This window comes from Hordeum vulgare, chromosome 7H, assembly GCF_904849725.1.
Source record: "Hordeum vulgare subsp. vulgare chromosome 7H, MorexV3_pseudomolecules_assembly, whole genome shotgun sequence".
NCBI classification, from domain to species: Eukaryota; Viridiplantae; Streptophyta; class Magnoliopsida; order Poales; family Poaceae; genus Hordeum; species Hordeum vulgare.
The window spans coordinates 409,840,408-409,866,008 of record NC_058524.1 but is presented as its reverse complement, the minus strand read 5'-3'; the positions used below and the strand labels follow the sequence as shown (position 1 = coordinate 409,866,008).

Here is a 25,601-nt window from a genome sequence, read left to right as displayed (position 1 = left end):
GAAGAAGAGCAGGGTACGACTACAGACGAAAAACAAATGATAAAAGAATGACGTCCATCCTTGCTATCCCACGATGCCGACCTGGAACCCATCCTAAATCGATGATGAAGAAGAAGAAACTCCAAATGAACAATCAACGTGCTCGCGTCAAGTAACCCTTTACCTGTACCTGCAACTGGTGTTGTAGTAATCTGTGAGCCATAGGGACTCAACAATCTCATTTCCAAAGGTATCAAGACTAGCAAAGCTTAATGGGAGAGGTATGGTTAAGTGGTGAGGCTGCAGCACACGACTAAGCATTTACTTGAGGTGGCTAACTTACGAGTACAAGAATAATAGGGGGATGATCTACGCATAGCGGACGTGAACTACTGATGATCAAATGAATGATCCTGAACAACTACTTATGTCATACATAACCCCACCGTGTCCTCGATCGGAGAAGGAGCTCACGAAAGAGACAGTCACAGTTACACACTCAGTTGGCAAGTTTTTAGTTAAGCTTACTTCAAGTTATCTAGAACCGGATGTTAAACAAAGTTTCCACGTTGCCACATAACAGCAGGCACAACTTCCGAAATATTTAACCCTGCAGGGGTGCTCGAACTAGTCCATCACAAATTACCACAAGTCGCATAGAAATCCTGGATCACGAAGCTCGCGATCTCGTCGGACTTCTTAGTGGAAAACCTCAACTCTGAGATAGCCCAAAGCATCACCGGAATCCCGATGCACAAGATATTTCGTCAAAGGTAAAACTAATCCAGCAAGTCCGCCCAACGTGTCGACGATTCCGATAGGAGCCGCACATCTCGTTCTCGGGACATGACAGATGGGTCACACTAGGAGTAAAACCAAACTTCGGGTTGCCCCGCGGTGGCCTCATAGTCTGCCAATTTGGACCAACACTCATGGGGAGCACTAGCCCGGGGGTTGATTAATTATTTGAGGGTGCCGGCGGGTCCCTGTGCTATTTATTAGTTATTAGGCAAATGTAGTACCAAAGTTGGGCCTTGACAGACCAGTCTAAATCTAAAACGAATTATCAAGGGGGTCCCCATAACAACCCCGATTGTTTTAGGAGCGCTCTATTATGGAACATAACACCGGTACCAAAACTAAGGCGAGAAAGGTGGAACAAAACACCACGCTAGAAAGGCCGAGCCTTCCACTTTTTACCAAGTATATATGTGCATTAAATTAAATAGCATTTAATAGGGTGATATAACAAGGAACCCATGTTATCACATGGAACAACCACACTTGCAACTAGCAACGCTAACACATGGTTAAGCAAGCGGTAACATGGCCAATCAGTGGTTTGCTAGGTTGTGAACAGTTAGAAGGTTTCATGGCAATGTTGAAGTGCTGACATTTAACAGGCGGTAGGCAACGATATGTAGCGAAAGAAACGAGACAACTAGCATGACATTGATAGTAATGGTATCTAGGGAAATGATCATCTTGCCTGAGATCCTGCTTGGAAGAAGAACGACTCCGTGAAGCAGACGAACCGACGTAGTCGAACGGATCCTCACATTCCGACACGCTTGCGGAACTCTATCGAGACGAACCAAACCGAAAACAAGAATCAACACCAATATTCACCATGGCACATCCACGACATGATGCACACCCTAATATGACGCATGAACGGTTCTAAATATGCAAGGCATGGCATGGCAATTCACACAATCAAGCACTACACATTAAGTGAAGCTCGATAGGCAACGAGTTGCATATTGACGAAACTCCACATACGAATTATTTAGTTCACTCCCATTTAGGTACACATCAATATTAAAATGTTGTTAACATGGCAAGAGGTGAAGCATGTGATGTACACACATTCTAGTTGGCTTACACATAGAGCATTTGAACGGAGCTATAATTAAAAGATACGGGCAACACAAGACCAAGTGACATGGATACAAAATGCATGAAAAAATAATATTGAGGTGGCTGGGGCTCGAACCCAAAACCTCCTAGGCAAGTTTCCACTCTGGCAGCCAGTTGAGCTACGAAGCGACTGTGACAAGGTATGGGTTTGCTCAATATGAACTTGTATAAGGAGCCAACCTAAAGAAAAATAAATGGAAATATAGTTGGATTACACATAGAGCATTTGAACGGAGCTATAGTTAAAAGATACGGGCAACACAAGACCAAATGACATGGATACAAAATGCATGAAAAAATAATATTGAGGTGGCTGGGGCTCGAACCCAAAACCTCCTAGGCAAGTTTCCACTCTGACAGCAAGCTGAGCTACAAAGCAATTGTGACAAGGTATGGGTTTGCTCAATATGAACTTGTATAAGGAGCCAACCTAAAGAAAAATAAATGGAAATAGGGGTGTCTGGGATTCGAACCCCAGATCCCTTGGATGGACACTGGTAGAGCTACCACCAGAGTAATTAAGTACTAGTGACTAAATTGACTAGACAACAAATAAACATGGCAATAGTTGTTTGTGCTGGAGAGGCAAAATCCTAAAAAAATACTATGCATCGATGGGGATTCGATCCCAAGACCTCTATGATGCCAAGCTGATGTGCTAGCCAACTGGGCTAGTAACGTTCTCGTGGCAAACTAATTCATCCAGTTAAATTAACCTAAACAAGCAGATCCCCTTTTATCTTGGAGTACACCTATCTTTTTTCTTTAAGCACTGAACATCCGGATGCCCTTTCAACTTGCTTTTCCGGGCACTGGTCTTTCTAATAACTGGAACTCGCCTCCCTTTTCCTGATTCACATCTTCTTCGGCTTTTGCTACAGTCTGTTCCTTCCTTCAGTCAGTCCTTCCTTCAATATTTTTGCGTGCAGATCTCTCTCTTCAAAACATATATATCTTTCAACGCCAGTCTTTCCTACCTTACCTTAACCCTGCTTTCACGTGGCGAATTGGTATCAGGTTTCAGTGATCACTTTACGGTATTATTCAAGCTTTCTTGGTCACCGGACGGAGTGAGAACTGCTGAACTTGCTTTCCTTCCCTAGCACACACTTAGTAGATAGTAGGCATAGGTCCGCTAAGAGCTCATCGAACTGGACTTGTAGAGTGAGACATATGCTCGATATGGTTCATTTCAGTGCTCTTTCTCTCGGTATCGTTCACCACATGCCTATGATCGATCTCTCTCAAGCTAGGTTTGGTATTGGTATCGGTGAAGTCTGTCATTGAATTGAAGTGGTAGAGTGGTAAGTGGGCGTACGGTCTATGTATTTCCTATCAACGGCATTAGTTCCTTTTCATTCTCTAGATAGATGGGCGGAACAAGCTTCTCTTTATATTCTATTCTAGAAAGGATCAATTATATTCTCATCTCCTATTTGTTTGAGCCATTCATTATAGTGGTGGTGCCGGGAAGGCAACTTAGCACTCTAGTCCTTTTGAGTAAGGAATTGTAGCATGGGCAGGCAATCTCTTCGATTGATCCCCCTCCAGGAATTACTTGAATTAATTAGCCGACCCACGGAGTAAAATATCGAACTTAACCTATAAATAACTAGTATCTCAAAAACCAAATAAAAGGCTTTCTTTTAAGCTTGTTAATGGAATTCCACATGAGTCAAGAGCTAGCAAAGAAGAATTGGAAATCAGTCGCTTCCCTTTTGGACTCAAGTCAGCACAAGAGTGAACTTCATATTAATAGGTAAGTCCTACATCAAGCATAAAGGAAGTACACTTTTTTGATTCAGCGCTTAATAACTCGTACTTGACGTTGGTTTCGGTTCGATCAACTATCTTTTTGAAGCGGATAGTTCACAGTGCTCATTCTCAAGAAAAGCGGAAAAGCCATGATGTTTCCACGCCATTTTCATTACGAAGATGTATTACATCAGGATCTGTTGCTCAAACTGAATCAGGCCAATGTTATGCAAGTTCCTGGATTGTTTGAAATAAGATTAGTACCAAAAGCTGCCTTTGATTTTTGAATCCAATTTGGAAAATTGGCTATGGAGATTTTGTGCGGTTAGAGATTCATACAAACCCAGAGGGGCCCTTTTTTCAAGCAGGAAAGTCGTTTCGATCCAATCCATTCTTGGGGTCCAAAAAAGACACTGGATATGTTAGTGACTTTGCATGACAGGGCATTCTCCGAGGGATGGAATGTACCATTTTTTGGTAAGAATCTTGACAGTAATGTCCATGTTAGATTCTCCGATCGAAATACGGGAAAACTCCATCAAATTATTGATGGAAACAGAGTTTTGCGAATTCTCCTCGGAACTGGAAGATCATTTCGAGATCTTCGAGCATATTCGAGTGTTCAATGTGACTATTGTCACTTCGGCCAATGCAAAAGATGAGACTTTACTACTGTGGAGTGGCTTTGTGATAATGGACCAACCAGCAAAAAGCATTAACGCTGCAAAAATCAATGCACCAATTGCAGTACAATAGAGTTGTAATTCACTAGTTATTCGAGATACTCACAAAAGCTTAAAAAAACCATAGGTTATTTGGATTCCTCGGAAACCCCCACCTACATGACCATTCAATATTTCTTGCCTTACTATAGGCCAAACTACCTGAGCACTGGGTCCAAGGTGAGTAGGATCACTTAGCCATGCTTCATAATTGGAAAAATGGGCACCATGAAAGTACATGCCACTCAACCAAAGAATGATAATGGAAAGTTGCCCGAAATGAGCACTAAAGACTTTTCTAGAAATCTCCTTCAAATCACCAGTATGACTATCGAAATCGTGAGCATCGGGATGTAGGTTCCACATCCAAGTGGTAGTATCAGGGCCCTTAGCTAGTGTTCTGGAGAAATGGCCGGGTCTGGCCCATTCCTCAAAAGATGTTTTTACACGATCCCTATCCACACAATTTTTACTTCTGGTTCTGGCGAACGAATAATCATTAAGTACCCCGCAAGAGCATATCCAAGTGGATCATCAACTGAAAAGGCAATAAATGAGAAGTTGATTCCCATACAATTGCATTTAGTTGGTTTAAAGCGAGTTCACTTGTCCAGCTTCTTCTATATCCAATGCACTCTCAATTGGACATAAGGATCTGCCCACATATTGGTTAATGTAATGTTGCTGTGGAGTTTTGGTACCTACTACTATGTCCAATCAGTTCCAACTCTGAAAGTTCACGTGAATTTGGTAACTATCTGGATACCTTTAAAGGTCATAATTCTCATGGAAGGATATCGAGACGAGTGTCCAGAGTAGCCAAGCAAGATACCATGCGCACTGCCTCATCGAGGATTGTTCTAGCCATCTCCACAAGGGTCCGTCCGGTTCTTCCTCAAATGGGTTGCCTCAATCTTTATCAAAGTTTTGGTATCTAGCTTATCCATCTAAAATATCGTATACTCCTTCCTTGCTCGATAGTGCTCTTTGAATCCGCTTTAACTAAATGCGTAAAATAGAGTAATTTCTTCAAAAGCCAATTTCTTTTGAGAAAGCAGGATGCCCATAGCGATTTACAATAGTGTCAGTTCTTGTATGGAAGGCCGTAATTCTGGTAACCTCGACTGCTCTAAGAATGATCCGGGCTAGCCGGGCATATCACATCAAAGTTAGGTCATTTGTCAAAAACATGGCAAATAGCTCAGTTGGTTTGGTAAGGGAGCTTTTCTCTCACTTAAACCACTCATATATTAGGTAACCTATATCGTCTTACAGTTCCCCCGCATTACCCATAACTTACCACGTGTATCTCCGGAACTCAAATTGCAAAATGACAATGCTTTCGATAGTCTGTACTAAATTACTTTGTACTAATGCACATCTCGACCGTCGGGTAGCTGATCACCATTTCAAAGTCTATATCTGTGGTTCAAGAAATGGAATTGCTATTCTCGATTCAGACAAGACATTGATTTGTTTATGAAACGCTCTTCATTTTATAGGATATCCCATTCGTCAAAAAGGTCATTCCTTCTTTTTAAGGACCAATCATTTATTTACTTATGAGATAATGGAAGGAATGGTGAGCTATTTAAGAAGCCATTTAAGAAATGTGAATTCTCATTGTTTCGATGATTCTCAATGTAAGATCGGGGCGTTTTTGACCAATTGTTTTGCAAATAAAAAAATTCCGTTCAAGAAAGAAGAAGATCAATTTTGGGTTGAACCAACAACCTGATTGTGTGGTTATTCTAAATGCAGATAGAAAGTCTTCGGTCATACTAGAAGCTGATCGATCACAAATACATATTCCATCCTTAGTTGATTCTATGATCCCATGGGAATCCTATAGAAGAATCACTTATCGCATCCCAGCGAATGATCCTATACAGTTTGTTTATCTATTTCGTCATTTGATCATGAAAACAGTGATTCTTAAACAGAATGCGATTAGTAGAGAGACACCACCATCTCTTAGCAGAGTCACTTTTAAGACGATGTCCACTGTCATGCACTCCACCTCTTCACCCCGAGGAAGAAAAGTGTCTCTTATGAGACTGAACCCCATGAGAACCGTTTCTTCTGCTGTCTGTGAGTTATTAGCAGCAACCCAACCCTTGTTTACCAATACTACTGAGAGTCTACCCCAACCACAAGGGGGGGGGGGCTGCTCAAATAGTTCAGGAGACGCGAGCCCCACAAGGGTTCACGGAGCTCCAACCTATACAAGGGCCAACTATACCTTTAAGTTTGCAACTCGATTTTCAATCCCAAGCTCATTTTCTTGACTGTATGACAAGACATGCGATTGAGGAAAATAATATGTTTTATAAAATTCCTTGTCGTTTGCATAACCCAATATTAGAAAATTATGGAGGTGCAGGTCAAAGTACTTCGACTCCACCGATATTAGAAAATTATACAAGTGCAGGCCCAAGTACTTCGATTCCACCAATGGATTTATCTCCAACCATGTATATGGATGTATCTCCTACCATTCATGTACCTCTTAGCAAAGAGCAAATCTATTTCAATTTGGTGCATCTTGATGCCACTAGGAAAACCTGGGATTATCCCAAGAGAAGCTTATGCCACTAGTAGAGATAATTTATATTAAGAAATCGTCAATACTAGCGGAGCTAATGGAGAAATCTGGCCGTCAAAATTTCCACATCCTTTGGAATACAGATGGTGCTGGCAATGCCATCCGAAAAGGAAACAGAGAAGAATATGATGTAAAAACCTTAAGGGAGATCCTTAAAAGTTTGCGAAGTAATGAGGAATTAATTAATAGTCATTATTTGGGGGGAATTTGGAAAAGATGGATTTCAGACCTCCCTAAAGCCAAATTAAAACTTTTAAGAGTGGAAGATATACTCGGGGGGATATACGAGATTCTTTGACCCAGAGAATCGAGCATGACTAGGATAAATTAGATTCGATGAACCAAAAAACATCTGGACTCAGTGGAAAGACTTTGAGAACTCGACCAACCTCCGGAATCCCGAGGACTGGTAATGAGAGGTTCCTAGATGTGGGAAAATAAGTTCTTCATTTGAAGACTTAGTTGGCTAGCCTACCGGCCTGCGGATGCCGCCATCCTCTTGAACTGCGAAATCAAAGTGATTCCTGTTGATGGAAGAAAGGCCAATTTCATTTGATCCGATCCGCCTATGCCAGTTTGAGTCTGGCGAGTTGCTATCATATGTTGCCCTAACTTTTTCTAGTAGCTCATCTTGTTTGTAGTGATATTTTGGAGAAGGAGCAATTACCGGAGTGAGAAAGGTAGAAAGAAGCAATCACGAAAGCTAGTGCTTGTTGTGGCTTTTAGTACTAATCTTGTTTGTTCGGTAGCTCGCAATAACAACTTTAAAAGTAATAGAAAACAAGGCCTTTTCCACCACACCACGGGCGGGCATTACGCTCAAGCAGGGGAAGTCAATTTGACTGCTGCTCGAGAACCTGTTTGAACAAGAAGAAGTAGCATGGCTCCAGCGGGACGGAGCCAATTGGCTACGACATGGTGACCAAAATACAATTTTTTTCCACCACTTTTCAATTGCAAGAAAAAAAAGGAATCTGATCAAGTACTTGATGAGCGATACTAGAGATCGAATAGAAGGTAATGACTTACTCAGTGCGCATATTTAGGGCTATTTCTCTCATTTGTTTACCTCCGAAGTCATAGCTCTAGACCTAGATGTGATTAACAAGGTGCGGGCGAGGGTCACGTAGCAGATGAATGAGAGTCTCCTAGCTCCATTCACAACAGACGAAATAAAGAAATCACTGTTCAATATTGGGGATTTGAGGGCCCCGGGACCAGACGGGCTTCATGCTATATTTTTCAAGCGTTTCTGGCCGATGCTTGAGAATGACTTAGTGACTGAAGTACTCCGGACCGTGAACACAAGCCATATTTGAGGGCTGGAATGACACAGTGATTGTGCTGATACCAAAAGTGGAGAATGCAGAAAAGGTAACACAATAAAGACAAGCCTATGTAACATTATTTATAGGGTGATTAACAAAATGCTTGCCAACCGGGAATATTACCAGAGATTAATGGTGCTTCCTAAAAGAAATAATGCTTAAGATGGGGTTTGCACCAAGATGGGTTTCTTTGATGATGGAATGTGTATCATCTGTAAAGTACCTTGTTCGGTTTAATGACCACGAAACAGATAGTTTTGTACCCTCAAAAGGGCTTCGCCAAGGAGACCCCCTCAGTCCGTACTTTTCCCTTTATGTGCATAGGGGCTCTCAAGCTTGTTACTTCATGCCGAGAAGAACAATAATCTTTCGGGAGTGAAGGTGTGCTGGGATGCCCCCTCGGTGTCACACCTCTTGTTTGCTGACGACTCCCTCATTTTGATGAGGGTTGATGCAAGTAATGCAGCCCGTGTGAAGAACTGCACCTCATGTGGCCAGCTGGTAAGCGACGGTAAATCAAGCATCTATTTTAGTCCTAATACTACTGTTGATCATAGAGTGGAGGTTTTCACAACTTTGAACATCATGACCGAAGCTCTCACACATAAATACGTGGGACTACCGCCCCTGGTTGGCACAGAGAAAAGTCACTGTTTTAATGATTCCTCAAAAAAAAAAAACAATCCGGTTCACCATTTTAGGATCAGTAGACTCACGTCAGATTCGTCATCCCTACTTACACTAGCCACCATTGCTGTCTGCACAAGACGATACGGCGAATGAAGTACTATGATTTGATTCAAACTTCTTTGTATGACATATCCCGTCCTTTCCATGCGCCTATATGCTTAAAATGCAATAGGTGGATGGTACCGATTAGCCGTTCCGGGTAGTGCCCCCTCAGAACGAGGTAAGAACAAATGATATTTAGCTGGACGGAATCATCATTTTTCCTAATTTATTATACTTGAAAGTTGTTGGAGAGGAAACCCGTGCATACGTTTTCCCGCTATTTTTGTTCTTTTTCTAATGGGAAGGGCAACCAACAAGGGTAGAAATAGGTGATTCCACCGAGCTTTCCTTCGGGATGAAATGAGGGAGATCGATCTGGTTGCTACATGCTGAGCCAGAAGGCAACATATACACAAGTATAGACTATAAGTAACACTGTAGGGTACAACCTTGGGTAGTCTTAGGGTTTTCCAAGATATGATATGATCGGGTTATTTATTAGAATTGGAAATAGATAGATGAATAAGTAGGCTTTAAAAGGACGAATAAAGTAGGCCTTCTAACTCAAAGTACTCCAGCTTAAGGAAAGACATGCAGCATTGGTGATCAACGTATGAAATTTCTGCTATTCTGTTCCCATTGCTAAGGGGCTTTGAACACCTCGGGTGCGCGATTACTCTCGGATGGTTCACGACAATTCCAGGTAGTTTCTACTAATAGCTCATTTTCCTGTATCGATGAGAGAAATGGCATCATGTCTTCTTCCGTAGCCTGAACTATCCAACTGGACTCCGGCTATGCAGATTGCTTTCTTCATTTCAGTTGGGTAATTCGACCGTCCACCTTCCATACAACTTGAGTTGGCTTTGATCGATTGCTTGGTGTAACGCTATTTACTACTACAGTTAGCAAAATTTGTTTGTGACACCGATTCATTTCTAGTTGATCCATTTTGTAAGGTCATTCAGAAGCAAAGGCCTACTACTCTACTAGTAAAGTAAGCTGTTCAAGTCAAAAGAAGGTACCTGACTATCTAGTAAATGAGTGCATGAAGAAAGGGAATGACATGTTCACAAACTGGTATTTTTCTCCCGGTAGGTATGTTTTACAATAGGCATGTGCCATGATGCAAGAAAAGGAAACATGTAGATAATGTTCTAACATGCCGCTATTTACGACGAGTTTCTAATGGATCTAGGAAAGAGAAAATGAAAATGTTGCTGTCACCCTACACTGGAGAATAGAAAGGCATGATAGACTATTGAAGCCAACCTTTCCATGCCCAAAAGCCTTTGAAAGACCTTACCCATCTATATCTGAAGCAACCTACAAAAGCAGTTGACGTTGTTTGCCGATGAGTTTATGACCTGGTAGAAGCATTTGCCCTTGCTGCTCTTTCAACTCAAGATGATCAAAATATCGCCAGTAAACAGCAAAGGGGAACCTGTTCCAAAAGCAAGGTAAAGAGTCTTTACAATTCAAAAAGAGAATCCCAAGAAGGGGACACAAGAGCACGGTCTAATCTGGCTTGCACTAATGTGGAACTCAATCTCCTATTTTTCCAAGTGAAAGCCGGGCCGACGAACCCCGTGTCAACAAAGCCCCAAGTCTGTGATCAAATAATTTTTGATCTTGTCCCTTCCTTCGATTGCTTTGTTAAGGGAGCAGTTCATTAGATCTTCTATGGCTCCCACCTCTGTTTCAGCGCCGACTCCTTAAAACGTACTAGGAATGGCAAATGGTTCGATTGAGGCTAACGTAGGAGCTAGTACTTCCCTGAGCACCAGACCCCTTCCTTATCCGTATCCCTAATCGAATCCTATCTCTCTAGGGAAAGGTATCTTTTTTAATTCGAACAACGGTATCCCTACCTGGCAAACTATCCTCATTTTTGAACTCCCTAGTTTTGTCCTCTGCTGTAGTATTCTGGTTAGTAGACGACTTCCTTCATCGGAAATCTAGCCAGTGCTTTCCATTAGGTGTGCAACGAAGGATAGTCTTGTGCATAGGCGGGGACAGGATTCAAACCTGCTGTCTTCAGATCATGAGCCTGATGAGTCGATCAATTCCTCTACCCCGCTTCTTCCCCTGATCTTTCTTTCCCTCTTCCCACCGGGGTTCCCCTTGCTTGCTTGGCCGGGATAGAACCAACGTTTAGGCTGCAGCTAGGCATGGAGGTTGGAGCTCCCTCCTTGACTGACGACTGGTACGAACTTGCTGAAAGCACGAGCATAGAGGCGAAAGAAGAAGCAAGGGGATTGAGCTTCCAAGCGAACGAACAAGGGATGAGCGCTTTGTTGCGCCTGCGCATACGTTTCTATACGCTAATTCCTCACTGACTTGATAGTGCGATGAGCTTACTTGCTCTAGTTCTATCCTCAGGATTGACTTACCTGAGTACCTAGCACCAAGGATCGATGTAATTGACTTGAAAAAATATGTTGTTCGTGCTAACACGCATATAAATAGATGTTCCCCACTGCTTGCTCCTCTTACCCGAATGGGGTTATATGCCTTGGTGAAACTTAGGGTAAAGTGGCACAAGTATGACCTCAGGAAGAAAGAAAGATCGGGCGGTGAAAACGGGGTTCGAACTCGCGACTTCTGGCGTGACAGACCATCACTCTAACGAACTGAGGCATTTCCCCCTTTCGTAACTACTATTGATTCAACAGTCACCTACCGGTTACCTTGGTAACTATACCAAAGTAGCTGTACAACAGAATGCCCTTCGCCTTTAGTACTTTTTTCTTATATATATTATGTTATATACTAAATGTGTCAAAGCAATAGAACTTATTAAAAGAAACAAGCCCATCTTTATCAAAAAGGAAGAGAGGGTGCGCCCACAGAGAGAACCCCATTCTTTCAAGAAAGTTCTAATTAATTATGTCAAAAACGAAATAAGGTAAATAGGAGTAAGCGACTAGGGTCAACAAGATTCTAAACGAATACCACAAGTGATGGAACCGACGATGGTGAAGAGATAAGGGGCAAAGGACATTTTTTCTATTATTCCAATTCTTATTTATTGATTGATTATCTAATTTATTTAGATCCATATTCATTTTCATGTGAAAATACAAACTCTCTTCCATTTTATTTTTTACTTTTGCGCTAAGGATAAGGGAACTGAGAAAAAACAGCTGGCTTGGGTGGTACATCAAGCATATGACATATTGCTTGTTCGGTGGGGTACACATATCTGTCAATGTCAATCAAGTAAGAAAATGCATTCCCATTGTCTGAGGAAAAGGTGAAGAATTGCAATTTATTGAGATTGTAAGGACCGTTGAAGTCCCCGAGAAAGGGTATAAATAGGGCTATAAGTAGGGCGTTTGCTATTGCAATAAGGGCTGCTCGCCTTTCCTTTTGATGGCTTGGCTTCCTATCGCTCCTATGTAGTGGTCAGCTTTAAAAGGAGTCTTCCTACCATACCATCATGCATGCCTATGTTATAGTGCATTACTTCGCCAGAAGCAAGCAAGATGATGAAGCCAAACTTCATAGACAAGGCTCGTTCCGTGCTTGACTTACAAGCTCGTGTAGTAAGGCCTCACCCTACTTCTATAAGGTCTTATGCACTCCACTCGTAAACGAGCGTTAGAGCTTTTTGAGCGAGCGAGCGAAGCCTTCCTCGAGCTTCCCCCTTCCCTCACCCGAGAATTGCATTTCCCCTCCAGCTTCCTCGGTTTAGTTGGTTTTGTTGGAATTATGCCCTAGAGGCAATAATAAATATAGTTATTATTGTAATTCTTGTATCAAGATAATCGTTTATTATCCATGCTATAATTGTATTGAATGAAGACTTATATACATGTGTGGATACATAGACAAAACACTGTCCCTAGCAAGCCTCTAGTTGGCTAGCCAGTTGATCAAAGATAGTCAGGGTCTTCTGACTATGTACAAGGTGTTGTTGCTTGATAACTGGATCACGTCATTAGGAGAATCACGTGATGGACTAGACCCAAACTAATAGACGTAGCATGTAGATCGTGTCATTTTGTTGCTACTGTTTTCTGCGTGTCAAGTATTTGTTCCTATGACGATGAGATCATATAACTCACTGACACCGGAGGAATGCTTTGTGTGTATCGAACATCGCAACGTAACTAGGTGACTATAAAGATGCTCTACAGGTATCTCCGAAGGTGTTCGTTGAGTTAGTATGGATCGAGACAGGGATTTTTCACTCCGTATGACGGAGAGGTATCTTGGGGCCCACTCGGTAATACAACATCACACACAAGTCTTGCAAGAAATGTAACTTAGTGTAAGTTGCGGGATCTTGTATTACGGAACGAGTAAAGAGACTTGCCGGTAAACGAGATTGAAATAGGTATGCGGATACTGACGATCGAATCTCGGGCAAGTAACATACCGAAGGACAAAGGGAATGCCATACGGGATTATATGAATCCCTGGCACTGAGGTTCAAACGATAAGATCTTCATAGAATATGTGGGATCCAATATGGGCATCCAGGTCCCGCTATTGGATATTGACCGATGAGTCACTCGGGTCATGTCTACATAGTTCTTGAACCCGCAGGGTCTGCACACTTAAGGTTCGACGTTGTTTTATGCGTATTTGAGTTATATGGTTGGTTACCGAATGTTGTTCGGAGTCCCGGATGTGATCACGGACGTCACGAGGGTTTCCGGAATGGTCCGAAAACGAAGATTGATATATAGGATGACCTCATTTGATTACCGGAAGGTTTTCGGAGTTACCGAGAATGTACCGGGAATGACGAATGGGTTCTGGGTGTTCACCGGGGGGGGGGGGGGGAGCCCATAAGCCTTGGGGGTGGCGCACCAGCCCTTGGTGGGCTGGTGGGACAGCCCGAGGAGGCCCTATGCGCCATAGATAGAAAATCAAGGAGAAAAAGAGGAGGTGGGAAAGAAGAGAAGGACTCCACCATCCAATCCTAGTTGGACTAGGATTGGAGGAGGACTCCTCCTCCCTTGGTGGCGCAACCCTTGGGGCTCCTTGAGCCTCAAGGCAAGCCTCCCCTCCCCTCCTCGTATATATATGGAGCTATTAGGGCTGATTTGAGACGACTTTTGCCATGGCAGCCCGACCACATACCTCCACGGTTTTACCTCTAGATCGCGTTTCTACGGAGCTCGGGCGGAGCCCTGCTGAGATTAGATCACCACCAAGCTCCGGAGCGCCGTCACGCTGCCGGAGAACTCATCTACCTCTCCGTCTCTCTTGCTGGATCAAGAAGGCCGAGATCATCGTCGAGCTGTACGTGTGCTGAACGCGGAGGTGCCGTCCGTTCGGCACTAGATCGTGGGACGGATCGCGCGACGGTTCGTGGGACGGTTCGTGGGGCGGATCGAGGGACGTGAGGACGTTCCACTACATCAACCGCGTTTCTTAACGATTCTGCTGTGTGATCTACAAGGGTATGTAGATCGGAAATCCCCTCTCGTAGATGGACATCACCATGATAGGTCTTCGTGCGCGTAGGAAATTTTTTGTTTACCATGCGTCGTTCCCCAACAGTGGCATCATGAGCTAGGTTCATGCGTAGATGTCTTCTCGAGTAGAACACAAAAGTTTTTGTGGGTGGTGATGTGCGTTTTGCTGCCCTCCTTAGTATTTTCTTGATCCCGCGGTATTGTTGGAGCGAAGCGGCTCGGACCGACATTACTCGTACGCTTACGAGAGACTGGTTTCATTGCTACGAGTAACTCCGTTGCTCAAAGATGACCGGCGAGTGTCGGTTTCTCCAACTTTAGTTGAATCGGATTTGACCGAGGAGGTCCTTGGATAAGGTTAAATAGCAATTCATATATCTCCGTTGTGGTGTTTGCGTAAGTAAGATGCGATCCTACTAGATACCCATGGTCACCACGTAAAACATGCAACAACAAATTAGAGGACGTCTAACTTGTTTTTGCAGGGTATGCTTATGATGTGATATGGCCAACGATGTGATGTAATATATTGGATGTATGAGATGATCATGTTGTAATAGATAATATCGACTTGCACGTCGATGGTACGACAACCGGCAGGAGCCATAGGGTTGTCTTTAAACTAACGTTTGTGCTTGCAGATGCGTTTACTATTTTGCTAGGATGTAGCTTTAGTAGTAATAGCATGAGTAGCACGACAACCCCGATGGCGACACGTTGATGGAGATTATGGTGTGGCGCCGGTGACAAGAAGATCGTGCCCGTGCTTTGGTGATGGAGATCAAGGAGCACATGATGATGGCCATATCATGTCACTTATGAATTGCATGTGATGTTAATCCTTTTATGCACCTTATTTTGCTTAGAACGACGGTAGCATTATGAGTGATCTCTCACTAAAATTTCAAGACGAAATTGTGTTTTCCCCGACTGTGCACCGTTGCTACAGTTCGTCGTTTCGAGACACCACGTGATGATCGGGTGTGATAGACTCAACGTTCACATACAACGGGTGCAAAATAGTTGCACACGCGGAACACTCGGGTTAAGCTTGACGAGCCTAGCATGTGCAGACATGGCCTCGGAACACATGAGACCGAAAGGTCGATCATGAATCATATAGTTGATATGATTAGCATAGGGATGCTTACCACTGAAACTATACTCAACTCACGTGATGATCGGACTTGAGCTAGTGTAAGTGGGTCATGAACCACTCAAATGACTAGAGAGATGTATTTTTGAGTGGGAGTTTAGCAAATAATTTGATTAAGTTAAACTCTAATTATCTTGAGGATAGTCTAAGTCCACTTTGAATATATTTGTGTTGTAGATCATGGCTCAGGCGACAGTCACCCTGAATTTTAATACGTTCCTAGAGAAAGCTAAGTTGAAAGATGATGTATAACTATTTGAGGTGAGAGAGAACATTTGATGAAATCAGAAGAGATGAGAAGTGAAAGGTGTTCTCGAAAATAAGATTTTTGAGAGATCCTATCCTAAGAAGTTTCCAGTTTCTAGGGTCACGTCCTACAGTCAACATGTGCTCTGATACCATTTCTGTAGTGACCCGACTCAAAACGAGTCAAGCCTCTGTGTTTCTGTGCCATCCCTGGATCAGTATGCTGGCACACACATTACATCAATGTATATATCAAAGTGCAATCACATGTAAATAGCGTAAAACTGATATATACCTTAAATATTTCAGTGGAAGCAGTCAAGGGAGTGGAGTCCCAATAAACACCAAGGGCAAGTTGAGTGTAGACCGTAACCCTGAATCGTACTCTTACTCGTCGAAGAAAAATATCTGCAACATAAGACGTTGCAGCCGTGTAGGTCATCATATTGAATATGCCGGCAAGTCACATATGAGAGGGGGTAAAATATCATCTATACTATATGCATATATGGCGGGTGTTGTTGTAAGTTTTTAGCGTAAAGCAAATTTTCTCCTACAACAAGAGGGGCTAAAAGCAAAATATTACTACAAGGTTGGTTGTTAACGAGATGGTTCCGCCAACCAGTTCTCGTACCCGAGTTGTCAATAATTCCCACATCAATATTATTATTTGTGTTGAGAATTTCAGATAACTTCAACTCCTTTGGCTCAAGTTGTCCATGACCGTGGACACGGCTAATCGATTAGGTTTGAGTACTCTGGAGAGTTTTGCACACATTCCCCACAAGATTTGATCGCCTCCGTGTATGTCCTCGCACTTCAGGGTGTTTGAAGACCGATGATCAAAACATGGTCTTTCAATGGGTCCCTCTGAATCCCTGTCGGTGCCCATCCATTCCTATCGTTCTTCTACATCTGCTAGCACCGCCTGTCCAGAGTCGCCGCGTTGTCAAACCAAGCCAGAGCCCATAATGACTTGTGGCTGTGCGGGTAAGCCTTGGGTCTTGAATATATCCGTCCGTCTCTTTGAGCCTGGGTGAAGCTTTCCGCAAGATGTCATGGCCGTCTCCAGCATCTCGGGTCATCCACTGGTTTTCTCCAGGGAGCCGATCAACCGTCCTTCACCCAGAGTTGCATTGCATCACGAGGTCTTGATAAGTCTTGACTTAACCGGTCTTGGTTATTAAAGTATCCTCGCATCACTCGTGATAAACTCTCAACCAGAATCCCGTCTACTCAAGCATGGCAATATGAAATTTGTCGTCCCGGGCCTAGTAACGGGGTTGTTGGGTGCCTACCACATGATACTACAATATGTAACCATAATTTCCATGTACCTACTCAGCATGCAATTGGGCATAGGATGGTAGAACTACGATGCATAAAACATAGGTGATACATGATCAAATGACTTGCCTGGTGATGTTGACGAAGAAGAATTTTCGTTCTCGGGAAATACGTGATAGAACTATTCGTCACTCTCCGATGAAATCTATATAATCAAACATAGTATTCACATAAGCACTCACACTAGCAATCATTCTAGCAATCAATTAACAAACATCAATAAAAGTTGATGCAATCAAAAATCAATAAGAGAGAGCGGATAAAAATCCAAAGGAAACTTCAAAGAAGCTAGGAAGCCTTCTACTACATCAAACACTATATAGTTTTTGTTCTAACTGAAAATAAAACACTAAAATAGAAAAAATAACAGAAAACAAAATATAAAATAACTAAGATAACAGAAGTAAAATTTACAAAACAATATTATTTTATAAGTATTTTCAAAATAGGAAATCAAACTAGCAATGCAATCAATTCGCAAGTTAGTATAGAACTAGAATTGATTCCATGCAAACAAATAAAAATAAAATAAAAATTTGTTGAAAACCTACTGTTAACTAACAGAAACAAAATATAAACTTTCTGAAATATAAAAGAAAATAATTTAAAAACAATTATAGAAAAAGAATTAGCCATAATCCTAAAAGAACTAAAACAGAATCTGTTTGGTAAAAACCCCAAGTAAAAATATTTAAAAAATTTGAAACTTAAACTACTGAAATATATTATCACTAGGAAGCAGCAGAAAAAAGAATCAAATTAAAGCTATTTTTAAACTTGTGGAATAAGCAAAACAAGGTTTAAACTAAATCTGATCTAATTCAAATTTTATAAATCCAAACATAGATAAATTATATATTTTCGGGAACTAGAAGAAATTTGTGATCGAATGCAAAAAGAATCACCTAATTCGGAGTTATAGACTAATAGATATGAATTTTGTAATATTGCAATTTTCTGAAAAAACTGCAATACGGGATTTCGTGAATCTCACCGTGGCTGACACAGAGGAAGAACTCCGGCGAGGTGGGGAGGTCGCCGGCGGGGTGGGTAATCGGCGGAGGAGTAGCACGGCAGGGGGTGGGGCGCTGGAGAGGCTCGGCAGGGGTGATGGGGAAGCGCCACGAGACATACTGTACTCCGTTCTTGACAGGAAGATGAGGATGGTGGCGCCGTGGCTACGAGCAGGGAGAAGGCGAGGTGATGGGGAAAATGGAACGAGGAGAGGAGGGGCGTTCTTATAGGGGTGGTGGGAGGCTCGGGAAGGAAGTGTAGCCCGCGAATCGGGGGAGGGAAGCTTCCTGGGAAGCTTCTGCCATGGCCACAGAAGGAAGCTCGTGAGGATGAAGAAGAAGGTGAGATTGGGCCAAATTGGTTTCCTAACGTGGCCCAAGTACATTCCTAAAATAAGAGATATCTTTCCCTTTTTATTAAAATAGGAATTAATACGATTAAAAGGAAATAGAATATCCTCGGAATATAGGGTATAATATATTAAAATTTTTAGAAAAATAAATCCAAAAAAATGGGCATTTTTCCACTACCAAAATAAATACTTCAAAAAAATGTTTTTTAGAAAATCCCTAAATTGGTTTTTTTTTTGCAAATATTTTTCAAATAAACCTTGGGTTTTATGGTCCAAATATTTCAAAGGAATATCCCCGGTTTGGAGGGTCATGTTCCTCCTCTCTTTCTTGCTTGGCAAGAATTATTTTTGGGGTATTTCTCGGGGAAGAAAAAAATAGAAGCAAGGGCAAATATTTGAAAGGATTCAAATGCAAACTCCGTTCAAATTCTTTATAGTTGAAGAAGTCATGTCATCTTCTCTCTTTGCTTTTAAATGATTGAATTTGAATTCCCGGAGAAGGGGAAAGTCATTTTATTCCCTCTCATTCAAAAGTTTTGAAAAGTTTTCAAATTTCACTCAAGCTTTCAATCACTCAAGCAACCAAACAATCATTCTAATAATTATATTAACATTCCAAAATTTGGGATGTTACAGAGGAAGATAGAACTTGATGAGGTTGTCGAACCTCTCATCCCTCTGGATGGTGGCGCAGGGCAAGGGGAAACCCCTGCCGTTGCGACGCCGGTTGAGGAGGAAGTTAATGATGATGATCATGAAACTCTGGTTCAAGTACCTATCGAACCGCGCAGGTCGAGAGACCACGTGCTGCTCCAGAGTGGTACGGTAATCCCGTTTTGTCAATCATGTTGTTAGACAACAATGAACCTGCAAATTATGAAGAAGCAATGGTGGGCCTAGATTCCAACAAATGGCTCGAGGCCATGAAGTCCGGGATAGGATCCATGTATGAAAACAAGGTGTGGACTTTGGAAGTACTACCTGAGGGCCGCAAGGCTATTCAGAACAAATGGATCTTTAAGAAGAAGACGGACGCTGACGGCAATGTGACCGTTTATAAAGCTCTACTTGTGGCAAAGGGTTTTTCACAAGTTCAAGGAGTTGACTACGATGAGACATTCTCACCCATAGCGATGCTTAAGTCCGTCAGAATCATGTTAGCAATATCTGCATTTTTCGATTATGAAATCTGGCAGATGGATGTCAAAACGGCGTTCCTTAACGGTTTCCTTAAGGAAGAGTTGTATATGATGCAACCCGAAGGTTTGGTCGATCCTAAAAATGCTAACAAGGTATGCAAGCTCCAGCGATCCATTTATGGACTGGTGCAAGCATCTCAGAGTTGGAATAAACGCTTTGATGAGGTGATCAAAGCATTTGGGTTTATACAAGTGGTTGGAGAATCTTGTATTTACAAGAAAGTGAGTGGGAGCTCTGTGGCGTTTCTAATATTATATGTGGATGACATATTACTGACTGGAAACAACATAGAGTTTTTGGAGAGCATAAAGGATTACTTGAATAAAAGTTTCTCTATGAAGGACCTAGGAGAAGCTGCTTACATTCTAGGCATTAAGATCTACAGGGATAGATCGAAACGCCTGATAGGACTTTCACAAAGCACATACCTTGATAAAGTTTTGAAGAGGTTCAAAATGGAACAGTCCAAGAAAGGGTTCTTGCCAGTTTTACAAGGTACGAGATTGAGTAAGACTCAGTGCCCAACAACTGATAAAGATAGAGAGCATATGAGCACCGTCCCCTATGCTTCAGCCATAGGATCTATCATGTATGCAATGCTGTGCACTAGACTGGACGTTAGCCTGGCCATAAGTATGGCAGGCAGGTTCCAGAGTAATCCAGGAGTGGATCACTGGACGGCGGTCAAGAATATCCTGAAGTACCTGAAAAGGACTAAGGAGATGTTTCTCGTGTATGGAGGTGACGAAGAGCTCGCCATAAAGGGTTATGTCGATGCAAGCTTTGACACAGATCCGGACGACTCTAAATCGCAGACCGGATACGCATTTATTCTTAATGGGGGTGCGGTAAGCTGGTGCAGTTCCAAGCAAAGCGTCGTAGCTGATTCTACATGTGAAGCGGAGTACATGGCTGCCTCGGAGGCGGCTAAGGAGGGTGTCTGGATGAAGCAGTTCATGACGGATCTTGGAGTGGTGCCAAGTGCACTGAATCCAATAACCTTGTTCTGTGACAACACGGGTGCCATTGCCTTAGCAAAGGAACAACGGTTTCATAAGAAGACCAGACACATCAAACGACGCTTCAACCTCATCCGCGACTACGTCGAAGGGGAGGACGTAAATATATGCAAAGTGCACACGGATTTGAATGTAGCAGACCCGCTGACTAAACCTCTTCCACGGGCAAAGCATGATCAACACTGGAACTGTATGGGTGTTAGATTTATTACAATGTAATTCGCATGGTGATGTGAGGGCTAGATTATTGACTCTAGTGCAAGTGGGCGACTGTTCGAATTATGCCCTAGAGGCAATAATAAATATAGTTATTATTATAATTCCTGTATCAAGATAATCGTTTATTATCCATGCTATAATTGTATTGAATGAGGACTTATATACATGTGTGGATACATAGACAAAACACTGTCCCTAGCAAGCCTCTAGTTGGCTAGCCAGTTGATCAAAGATAGTCAGGGTCTTCTGACTATGTACAAGGTGTTGTTGCTTGATAACTTGATCACATCATTAGGAGAATCACGTGATGGACTAGACCCAAACTAATAGACGTAGCATGTAGATCGTGTCATTTTGTTGCTAGTGTTTTCTGCGTGTCAAGTATTTGTTCCTATGACCATGAGATCATATAACTCACTGATACCGGAGGAATGCTTTGTGTGTATCAAACGTCGCAACATAACTGGGTGACTATAAAGATGCTCTACAGGTATCTGCGAAGGTGTTCGTTGAGTTAGTATGGATCGAGACAGGGATTTGTCACTCCGTATGACGGAGAGGTATCTTGGGGCCCACTCGGTAATACAACATCACACACAAGCCTTGCAAGCAATGTAACTTAGTGTAAGTTGCGGGATCTTGTATTACGGAACGAGTAAAGAGACTTGCCGGTAAACGAGATTGAAATAGGTATGCGGATACTGACGATCGAATCTCGGGGAAGTAACATACCGAAGGACAAAGGGAATGACATACGGGATTATATGAATCCCTGGCACTGAGGTTCAAACGATAAGATCTTCGTAGAATATGTGGGATCCAATATGGGCATCCAGGTCCCGCTATTGGATATTGACCGAGGAGTCACTCGGGTCATGTCTACATAGTTCTCGAACCCGCAGGGTCTGCACACTTAAGGTTCGACGTTGTTTTATGCTTATTTGAGTTATATGGTTTGTTACCGAATGTTGTTTGAAGTCCCGGATGAGATCACGGATGTCACGAGGGTTTCCGGAATGGTCCGGAAACGAAGATTGATATATAGGATGACCTCATTTGATTACGGGAATGTTTTCGGAGTTACCGGAAATGTACCGGGAATGACGAATGGGTTCTGGGTGTTCACCGGGGGGGGGGGGGGGGGCAGCCCACTCCGGGGAAGCCCATAGGCCTTGGGGGTGGCGCACCAGCCCTTGGTGGGCTGGTGGGACAGCCCAAGAAGGCCCTATGCGCCATAGATAGAAAATCAAAGAGAAAAGAAAAAAAAAGGAGGTGGGAAAGAAGAGAAGGACCCCACCTTCCAATCCTAGTTGGACTAGGATTGGAGGAGGACTCCTCCTCCCTTGGTGGCGTAGCCCTTAGGGCTCCTTGAGCCTCAAGGCAAGCCTCCCCTCCCCTCCTCCTATATATATGGAGCTATTAGGGATGATTTGAGACGACCTTTGCCATGGCAGCCCGACCACATACCTCCACGGTTTTACCTCTAGATCGCGTTTCTGCGGAGCTCGGGCGGAGCCCTGCTGAGGTTAGATCACCACCAACCTCCGGAGCGCCGTCACGCTGCCGGAGAACTCATCTACCTCTCCGTCTCTCTTGCTGGATCAAGAAGGCCGAGATCATCGTCGAGCTGTATGTGTGCTGAACGCGGAGGTGCCGTCCGTTCGGCACTAGATCGTGGGACGGTTCTTGGGGCGGATCGAGGGACGTGAGGACGTTCCAGTACATCAACCGCGTTTCTTAATGCTTCTGCTGTGCGATCTACAAGGGTACGTAGATCGGAAATCCCCTCTCATAGATGGACATCACCATGATAGGTCTTCGTGCGCGTAGGAAATTTTTTCTTTCCCATGCGACGTTCCCCAACAGGTTTGGAGGATGAATTGATTCGATACCCAATCCACATAATCTTTCAAAGTTACTGCTTCTACGACGATAGGCGTAAATGCATGATTAGTTCCACGAATCTCACTACACTGACCATAGTAAACTCCTCCTCGTTGTACTGAGATGGAGGTAAGATTTGAACGACCAGGTACAACATCACATTTGACACCTGAGGAAGGTACATCCAAACTATGAGGTACATCAGCGGGTGTTACAATCATACGTAGATGAGTTTTGGCTGGTACAACCACTCTATTGTGAACTTATAATAAACGTGATTGACCCAATTCTGGATCATCTTCTGGAATCGTATAACTGTCAAAAGTGAGTGACTGTTCATTGGAACTGTTATAGTCCGAATACTCATAAGGTTGGGTCGACGCCCGCCTCCCCCAAACTTGACTTGCAAGTTTCCCCGCAAGAAGCTCTGCACGCCTACTCTTATTTATAAAGGGCGCTATTCGTCTTTAGTTAGGTAGTTCTCCCCCCTCTATGAGACCGTAAGACCCCGGTGGAATTGAAGGCCCGCTTACTAATTGGCAAGAGGGGACCCTTTCTCGCCCAACCCTACCTACATCAGTGAAGCTGGAACCGAGGAAGACAATGTTCAAGACACATGAAACAAAACGAAGGTATGGGACGACCAGTTCACCACGGAAAGGGACGCTAGTCGACTTTGGTGAAGTTGTAGGCCCCAATAGATCAAATCAAGATTGATTCCTCACCTATCCTGCCAAGGGCCAAGTCGAAGTCTCTAGTATAGATTCCCTATGCTCATGTGAACTGCCGATGTGTAGATCTAAAAGGATCCGTAAAAAAGATGGGAAAGTATGTTTGTCCATGAAAAAAAACTCGTTCATGAGACCTCGAATTCCCACGTTCCAGCCTGCATTATGCCAGCAGGTCCCACCCCCAATTTATTGAGTCACCCTTATCTAAAAAAAAGGACGGAGTCTATCTAGATCATAGGATCACTGTATTCAGAGGTCAATTCTCTTTCTTTGACCTCCCACCGTTCATGACATCCCTTGCTTCTCGCAAGAACGGCTCCTCGATGGAGGAGTAGAAGCGCTGGTCCCCTTCGGTCAAGTGCTTGTGCATGCTCTTACCTACTGTAGGACCTCCGTCCCCGAAGCAAAGAAGGAGGAGCAGGTACAACAGGTTGTCCTCTCTTGGACCAGTAGTTCCGCAACTACTACCGTGGTTGTTGCCAACGGGGATCCCCCATTCCGAAAGGTAAAGAGACCAGCCCTTAGTTACAAAGTTGTATGCCACTACTGTGGTGCCGATAGATTCACTACTGAAGCCCCATTATCGGACATTGTAGGCTTATCATCTATTTTTCGTAGATCGCTCCACGACACCGAGAAGAGGTATGTGTACCTTCAACAATAACAAGAATGGAACCATAGGCTCCTATGCTGGGAGCATTTCGGGATATAGGTCTAACCACCTCAACTCCCCGTTTCTGGTATGCTATAGTTCTTTTGGTTTCTCGACGACGGGAATGGGAGATGACCGGTTAGCCAGATGCTTCGCGAACCACCGATACATTTTGTTGCACTTAAATCACCCTCGTTAAGAGGCACATTTCATACCATTGATGTCCAATAGCTTTGATAGTAATGGCTGGATCTACTAATACCCCGTCCATTGAGTATAACAGACCAAACGATGGTATAGCAATGAACAAAAGTATGACACTTGGAAATATGGTCCAAATAATTTCAATAGTAGTTCCATGAACAATCCTTTGTGGGATTGGATTAGTTTGCTCATTGAAATGCCATAAAGTGCGAACCAACATCCGTGATACGGAAACCAAAATAAGAATGAGGAAGAAAAAGATATCATGATGTAAGTCAATGATTCCTTGCATCATAGGTGTTGCTGCGTCTTGAGATCCTAATTGCCATGGTTCCGCAACATCACAAAGAGCGATTATGAGGAATCGACATTCTAATGAACGAAGAATCATTGGAATTTCCCATCTTTTTCAGCTCTGCTCACGAAAAGAGAAAGGAGATTGATCTTGATGTCGGCGTTGGTTTTCCAACAAAACATTCTTTCATGAACTAAATGCTAGTTGCCTTGTAACACATACACTGGATTGTCCCATCGACGAGGGCCAATGAGACTATTCTACGCGTTTTCTGAGGAGCAACATGAGACTTTATTTTCCGTTGTTTTTTCTATTTTCTAACAAAAGTAAACTTGTTTTTAAAGTTTAATTTCATGTAAGTTCGTGTCCTGTGGGAATAACTTGTTCTCTAATTGTTTCTGTTGAGGAATGCCCACTTCTAGTTAAAGTTCCAGGCATCATAAGTAAGAAGACCTACCAGATGAAAACTATATAATGATCGCTCACAGGACAGACCCGGTAACTAAGTCAACTTCCCCTGGCATCACACTCCTCTTCAACGCCGGTTCTTACGAAAAGAAAGCAAGAAGCATGCCAGGTCAAAAACATGCAACAATGACAAGACTTATTGAAATCTGGATAGCTTTTTTGCAAACAGCAAGAGGTCAATAAAATATCCGACCAGGGGTCTTGGTCTAGCCATTAGAGATAGAGACTAAGTTGAACCAAGCAAAGCTTTGCTAAGAAAGCAGTCTCATGTTTTGGATAATCAGTTGGTCTCAGGTAGCCTAATTCTCCTTTCGAACTACGGAATTCAGGTTGGATATGGT

The 25,601-nt window shown here is 43.0% G+C and overlaps 3 pseudogenes; 2 read left to right on the top strand and 1 right to left on the bottom strand.

Annotated features, from left to right (window-relative positions):
• The first annotated feature begins 3,803 nt into the window (after window positions 1-3,803).
• LOC123408983 lies at window positions 3,804-4,410 on the top strand (annotated as a pseudogene).
• A 1,251-nt stretch (window positions 4,411-5,661) lies between these two features.
• On the top strand, window positions 5,662-10,285 carry LOC123408982 (annotated as a pseudogene).
• Window positions 10,286-10,367: 82 nt separating this feature from the next.
• LOC123408981 lies at window positions 10,368-24,888 on the bottom strand (annotated as a pseudogene).
• Window positions 24,889-25,601: the final 713 nt, after the last annotated feature.